Raw genomic sequence first — 6,940 nt, 5'->3', positions numbered from 1 at the left:
CCTGGACCGTGTTCACAGATTGAAGCCATTTAGCACAGTGTTTGCCTTTGCACAGCTGTCCCCTGCTTCAGCTGTCAGTTGAGAGGCCTTGAATTCACAGGCTTCGTGTCTGCTCTCTCGACCTCACTGTGTCTGTTCCTTGCAGCTTCTGCTTTCCACAGCAACTCTCAGCTGCTTTGCTTTTCATGGGCACAACAGAGAAACCAAGAGAAGGGGAAAGAGAGAGCACTTTTCAATAGACCCGATGACCTTCTAACTGCCTACAATCAGGAAAACCGTAGCAGCTAAACCATTGCTCGGGGAACGCAGTTTGTGCGTGAAAGTCAGTTTTCCCCCTCCTGGGCACACAGCTCGCCTGTGTTTTCCAGGCTCCCTTGGTAGCTGAGTTCTGGCCAGTGGATACAGACACCTGGTCAACTCTGGGACTCTGGAAAACGGGAAGCCCACTGGATGGGGAAAAACTCCAGGCTCCTGAGTGGTCCCAAAGAAGGAAGCTACCCAGGGGATCCATCCAACCAGACACCTCTGATGGATGTTTTGGGTCAACAACTAATTTTCTGTTTTAAATCACTGACATGCCGATGGATGCCTTCATTGAAATTCAGAAACTGTTAGCTGGAAGTGCAGGCTAAATGGTGAGGTGGTGAATGGTTAAGAAAATCGTTGCTCGTCCTGGAGTGATAAATCCTATGCTACATATGGGCCAGACACTATGAAAAATTGTTGCCTACAGTAGCTTGAAAGTAGATCAGACCGAGCGGGAGCTCCAGGGGAAGTGGTTGGAAATTATTTCAGTGCTTGTGAGCTGCCCACCATTAGCTGTCTTTGGTAATGTTTTATGGGAAAGGAATGAGCTCAGGAAGAACTGGCTGGCTTGCCAGTTGAAATAAAAGAATAAAGAGACGGTCAAGAAATCCTGGGTGTTGAAATGTTGGACAGATGGCCTCTATTCCCAAACAGTAAGAGATAAGGCTTTGAATAAGTAAGGGAAGTCCTCGGTTAAACAGAGACCATCCTGGGGCTAAGATCAGAGGAGCAATGTATCCGCCCATTTATTGTTTTAGATGGGCATAGGGTAGGGAATTAAATTGAGGGAGACTAATCCTCCGCCTTGTGGCGCCGGAACACCGGGTTCTAGTCCCGGTCGGGGCGCTGGATTCTGTCCCGGTTGCCCCTCTTCCAGGCCAGCTCTCTGCTGTGGCCAGGGAGTGCAGTGGAGGATGGCCCTGCACCCCATGGGAGACCAGGAGAAGCACCTGGCTCCTGCTATCGGATCAGCGCGGTGCGCCGGCCGTGGCGGCCATTGGAGGGTGAACCAACGGCAAAGGAAGGCCTTTCTCTCTGTCTCTCTCTCTCACACTGTCCACTCTGCCTGTCAAAAAAAAAAAAAAAATTGAGGGAGAGAGGCCCAGGGTGAGGAAACAAGAATTTAAAGTAAATTTGAGAATTATGTGTAGGTAGGAATGTTGGAACAGTTAGTGTACAAGGAACTGGTTAAATGCTTATCATGTTTTCAAAGCACTTTTACTGCCAAAGACACTGTGACCATCCTAAAAATGCCTTTGTGCTATAAAACAACTTCTGAGAGGTCAGTGCTGTGGCTCAGTGGGTTAAAGCCCCGGCCTGTAGTGCTGGCATCCCATGTGGGTGCTGGTTTGAGTCCCAACTGTTCCACTTCCAATCCCATTCAGCTCCCTGCTAATGTGCCTGGGAAGGCAGTGGAGGATGGCCCAAGTGCTTGTGCCCCTGCACCCCCATGGGAGACTGGGAAGAAGCTCCTGGCTCCTGGCTCCGGATCGGTGCAGCTTTGGCCATTGCAGCCATTTGGGGAGTGAATCAGCAGAAGGAAGATCTCTCTCTCTCTCTCTCTCTCTCTCTCTCTGTCTCTACCTCCCTCTGTAACTCTGTCTTTGAAATAAAAAAAATACATCTTAAAAAACAAAAAACACAACTTCTGAGTCCCAAACTTGATCCAACAGGAGGCAATCTATGAAAGTGTGAAGACTTTAAAGAGAACACACTTCTAGGTGCCCATCGTGGCTATGGCCAAAACACAAGATGGATCAGGTGGGACCTCCCCGAGGTAGTATAAGAGCTGGGGAGAGCAGTAGAGCTGAATGGGCACAGAGCTTTCTGAGGGTCTGTACGGTGGGATTTTATAAATGCATGGACAACAACCTACCTTGTGTCCTTATTCTTATCTTTTTCCAAATACAGCTTTTCACTGTGGATATATTGTCATCCTTCATTGTTCCAAAGGGAGGGGAGAGAAAGAGGGACAAAGCATCTGTCTTCTGTGTGACCATGAGGAACTATATTTGGACCCAGCGGAGGGAATGTTCATCACCAGGAGATCCTGGACCTTTGGGCAGGCTGCAAGGACCGCAAGTTGTGATTTAGAGTTGCTGCCCAGGGAAAGGCTGAGTAGGCACTATGTATGGGGAGAAGTTAGATAGATCCTGGATGAGTAGAAAGGCAAACGGAGGCAACAATAGCGCTGCAGGCCCACGGAGCGTTTTCTTTTCCTCCGGGACACACAGTTAGTCTACATCTCCCAGCCTATTCTGAAATTTAGTGCAGCCGTTGAAATAAGCGTGCCGATTGCCACTTCCAGGTCTGTTCATAACAATCTCCCGGTCTCCCTTCCTCTGTCTGCCAGAAGCAGAGACTCAGGGAAGGTCTCGGTGCCCTGGGGCAGTGTTGCACGTGGGCTTATTGGATCCGTCTCTGTTCATGCGACAGCACTGAGCAGTTGTGATAGGAATGGGATGGCACACACCACCCAGGAGATTTACTACCTGGCCCTTTCCGGAACAGCTGCCTGCTCTTGGAGTAATTGCATGGAAGGAGTCTGGCTCCTCAGTCACCACCCACCATCACTGGATGAGAGCCAACTCTGACCAGGAACACTCGTGGTGAACTGTTGACTAAGCTAGAGATAAGCTTTCGTTATTACAAGCCACTGAGACTTGGGGTAACAAGTTACAAGATTTCACTCACTCCAATACAACCATGAAAGCATGAATGGTCTTTTGAATACAGATAGCCGAAAACTTCTTATTCCCTGTAGTACAGTTTCCCTTTGGTATGCACAGGGGATCAGTCCCAGGAGCCCCCCCCCCCCCCCCCCGTGAATACCAAAATTTGTAGGTACTCAAGTTCTTTATATAAATGCCATGGTATTGCATATAACCTACACAATTATCCTGCATGCTGTAGATTGCTTATAATATACAAACGTTGTATAAGTAGTTATAATAGGGAATTCAATGGCAAAAAGAAAAGTCTATACATATTTAGCACAGGCACAATTTTTTCCCATCATTTTCAATCCATGGCTGTTTAAATTCATGAATATGGAATTCATGAATAGTTTTAAAGCCAATTAACTCTACTTTGGAGCATGACTTCTGTCAGGAAAAAAAGATCAACTCTAATGAGTAGAGCTGTGTCCTGAGATCTTGATTCAGGGTCTACATGTTTTCTCTCTGACTATTTTTTACCTTGATCTGAACTCAAGAAAGAGCCAGTGTCAAGGAACTGTGATAGTGTGGGTTCAGATATTGATGTTATTTATTAGCTACTTGATTTTGGTAAAGCTACTCTTCAATCCACCAGATAAGGAGATTTTCACTCGTGCCTAAAATCTAGTATTTTTTAAAAGTATTTATTTATCTGAAAAGCAGAGTTAGAGAGAGAAAGAGAGATCTCCCATCTTGCTGATTCACTCCCCAAATTGCCACAATGGCCAGAGCTGAGCCAATCTGAAGCCAGGAACTTCTTCCGGTACAGGGGCCCAAGCTCTTGGGCCATCCTCCACTACTTTCCCAGGCACATCAGCAGGGAGCTGTATTGGAAGTGGAGCAGCCAGGTCTTGAGCTGGCACTCCCATGGGATGCCCTCACTACAGGCAGCAGTTTAATCCACTACACCATGGAGCAGGTCCCAGATGTAGTATTTTCTTGGCCACTCCCTTCCCTGGAACCCTTACAAACCACCCAATCTTGGATTTGACTTGCTCACTGACTCAAGGGTTGTCTTGGTAACCATGACCTGCCTGCTGTTTTCTTATCCTGTAAGCCTTCACAGATACTCTGGACTCTGCCTACTAACCTGTCTCTGTGCCATTTACTTATCTATACCAGTTAAGCCAAAGAACAAAGGTCTGACTTTAACTTTTTTCTTCCTAGACTTCGAGAGCTCTGATTTTTTTTTTTAATTTTTTTTTTCCTCCTTTCCCCATCTCCATAGTGATGCCTTGTCCAGCCACCCATTTTCTCTTATTTGGCTTCCCAGAAAACTTTTCCCCTGCTGCTAATTTTTTTCTGTATATCACAGCCAGCATAAGCTCTTTCAGTAAAGAGTTTATCAAGTCTTTACTGGAATAAAAAACTGTATGATTATCCTTAGCTCTTAGGGTTAAACCCACCTACGCATGGGGCCCTGTAGGTGTTGGTAGTTTACACTTATGGAAGTGTCACTATATTCCAAAAAGTTTTTAAATATTCTTGAAAATGTTAAGCACTTGAAAAATAATGGTTTTCAAAATGTATTCTTTTTGATTACACAAAAATATAGAAATATTAGAATTATAAATGAGTAAAAGCAAAAATGTATGTTAAACTAAAACCAGCCCAAAATCCAAATGCCCAGAAACAAAATGACTATGAACTTTTTGGTGCATATTCTTTCAGATTTCTACCAAGCAACTACACATCTTTGAATGTTTTTGTGAGACAGAAAGAGAACTACATCTGCAGCTTCACTCTCCAAACACCTACAACAGCCCCAGAGTGGGCCAGGGGCCAAAGTGGGGGGCTGGGAATGCAATCTAGTCTCCCATTTGGGGGGCAGAAACCCAATTACATGGACATCACTGTTGTCTCCCAGGGTATGCAGCAGCAAGGAGCTGGCATCAGGACTGGAACTCAAGTACTCACTCTATCACAGGAGTGCTTTAGCCACTAGGCATACATAGGCACCTGTGTATATAATGGTTTTATGAAATTGAACCGTGCATATAATTTTTTTTTTACTTTTATTTAATGAATATAGATTTCCAAAGTACAGCTTATGGATTACATTGGCTTTCCCCCACCCCAATGACTTCCCTCCTACCCGCAACCCTCCCCTTTCCCGCTCTCTCTTCCCTTCCATTCTTATCAAGATTCATTTTCAATTTTCTTTATATACAGATCAGTTTAGTATACATTAAGTAAAGATTTCAATAGTTTGCACCCACATAGAAACACAAAGTGAAAAATACTGTTTGAGTACTAGTTATAGCATTAAATCACAATGTATAGCACATTAAGGGCAGAGATCCTACATGAGGAGTAAGTGCACAGTGACTCCTGTTGTTGACTTAACAAATTGACACTCTTGTTTATGGCATCAGTAATATCCCTATGCTCCAGTCATGAGGTTCCAAGGCTATGGAAGCCTTTTGAGTTCTCCAACTCTTATCTTATTTAGACAAGGTCATAGTCAAAGTGGAAGTTCTCTCCTCCCTTCAGAGAAAGGTACCTCCTTCTTTGAAGACCTGTTCTTTCCACTGGGATCTCACTCGCAGAGATCTTTCATTTAGTTGTTTTTTTTTTGTTTGTTTGTTTTTTTGTTTTTTTTTTTTTTGCTATAGTGTCTTGGCTTTCTACGTGCATATAATTTTTAAAGCTCCATTAGAGACTACACTTTAAGGGATCACTTCTGTACTTCACTCCTATAGAAGTTTCTCTGCTTGTGTAAAGCACTGGAAATCACGAGTGGAAGGTGCCGCATTCTCTCGAGTGTGAAGCCAGCTCTTGGCCTTGCTTTGCTGCCATTTGCCATTGACGGTGGGGGGAGAATAAGAGGGAGAAAACGCAGTCTGAGTGGCTTCTGTTAAAACAGAAAAAACAAAGGGATTGTGAAGCACATCTTCTTTATAAACTTTTTATGATTTAATGTTTTAAATATCCATCAGTATCAGTAGGAATAGAGATACAATGTCATTTTAAATGGCCATATATTGTTTGTCCCATTGTATGGTTAGTCATCATTCTTTTTTTTTTTTTTTTTTGTCAGGCAGAGTTAGACAGTGAGAGAGAGACAGAGAGAAAGGTCTTCCTTTTTGCGGTTGGTTGACCCCCCCAAGTGGCCGCTATGGCCGGCGCGCTGTGCCAATCCGAAGCCAGGAGCCAGGTGCTTCTCCTGGTCTCCCATGGGGTGCAGGGCCCAAGCACTTGGGCCATCCTCCACTGCACTCCCTGGCCACAGCAGAGAGCTGGCCTGGAAGAGGGGCAACCGGGACAGAATCCGGCGCCCCAACTGGGACTAGAACCCGGTGTGCTGGCGCCGCAAGGCAGAGGATTAGCCTAGTGAGCCACGGCACAGGCCAGTCATCATTCATTTTTATTTTATTTTATTTTTTTGACAGGCAGAGTGGACAGTGAGAGAGAGAGACAGAGAGAAAGGTCTTCCTTTGCCATTGGTTCACACATCCCCCACCCCAATGGCCGCTGTGGCTGGTGTGCTGCGGCCAGCGCACCGCGCCGATCCGAAGCCAGGAGCCAGGTACTTCTCCTGGTCTCCCATGGGGTGCAAGGCCCAAGCACTTGGGCCATCCTCCACTGCACTCCCTGGCCACAGCAGAGAGCTGGCCTGGAAGAGGGGCAACCGGGACAGAATCCGACGCCCCGACCCGGACTAGAACCCAGTGTGCCGGCGCCTTAAGGCGGAGGATTAGCCTAGTGAGCCGCGGCGCCAGCCCTCATCATTCATTTTAACTAATCCTCTGCTGTAGGACATTTGCATTTTTTCTGTTTGTTGTTGTTGGTGGTGATATTACTATTTGAAACAGATAAATTGTCTGGTACACATAGGTCTTCCTGATTTACCTGATTGACGCAATTAAATGAATTGGTCCTACAATTTCTGTATCAGGGATGATGAATTTTTTTAG

The 6,940-nt window shown here is 45.6% G+C and overlaps 1 pseudogene; it reads left to right on the top strand.

The window, feature by feature from the left end:
• The first annotated feature begins 5,681 nt into the window (after positions 1-5,681).
• On the top strand, positions 5,682-5,875 carry LOC127483377 (small nucleolar RNA U3; annotated as a pseudogene).
• Positions 5,876-6,940: the final 1,065 nt, after the last annotated feature.

Source organism: Oryctolagus cuniculus, chromosome 8, assembly GCF_964237555.1.
Source record: "Oryctolagus cuniculus chromosome 8, mOryCun1.1, whole genome shotgun sequence".
Lineage (NCBI taxonomy): Eukaryota > Metazoa > Chordata > Mammalia > Lagomorpha > Leporidae > Oryctolagus > Oryctolagus cuniculus.
Note: the sequence above shows the minus strand (reverse complement) of the source record. Positions and strands in the feature narration are given on the sequence as shown.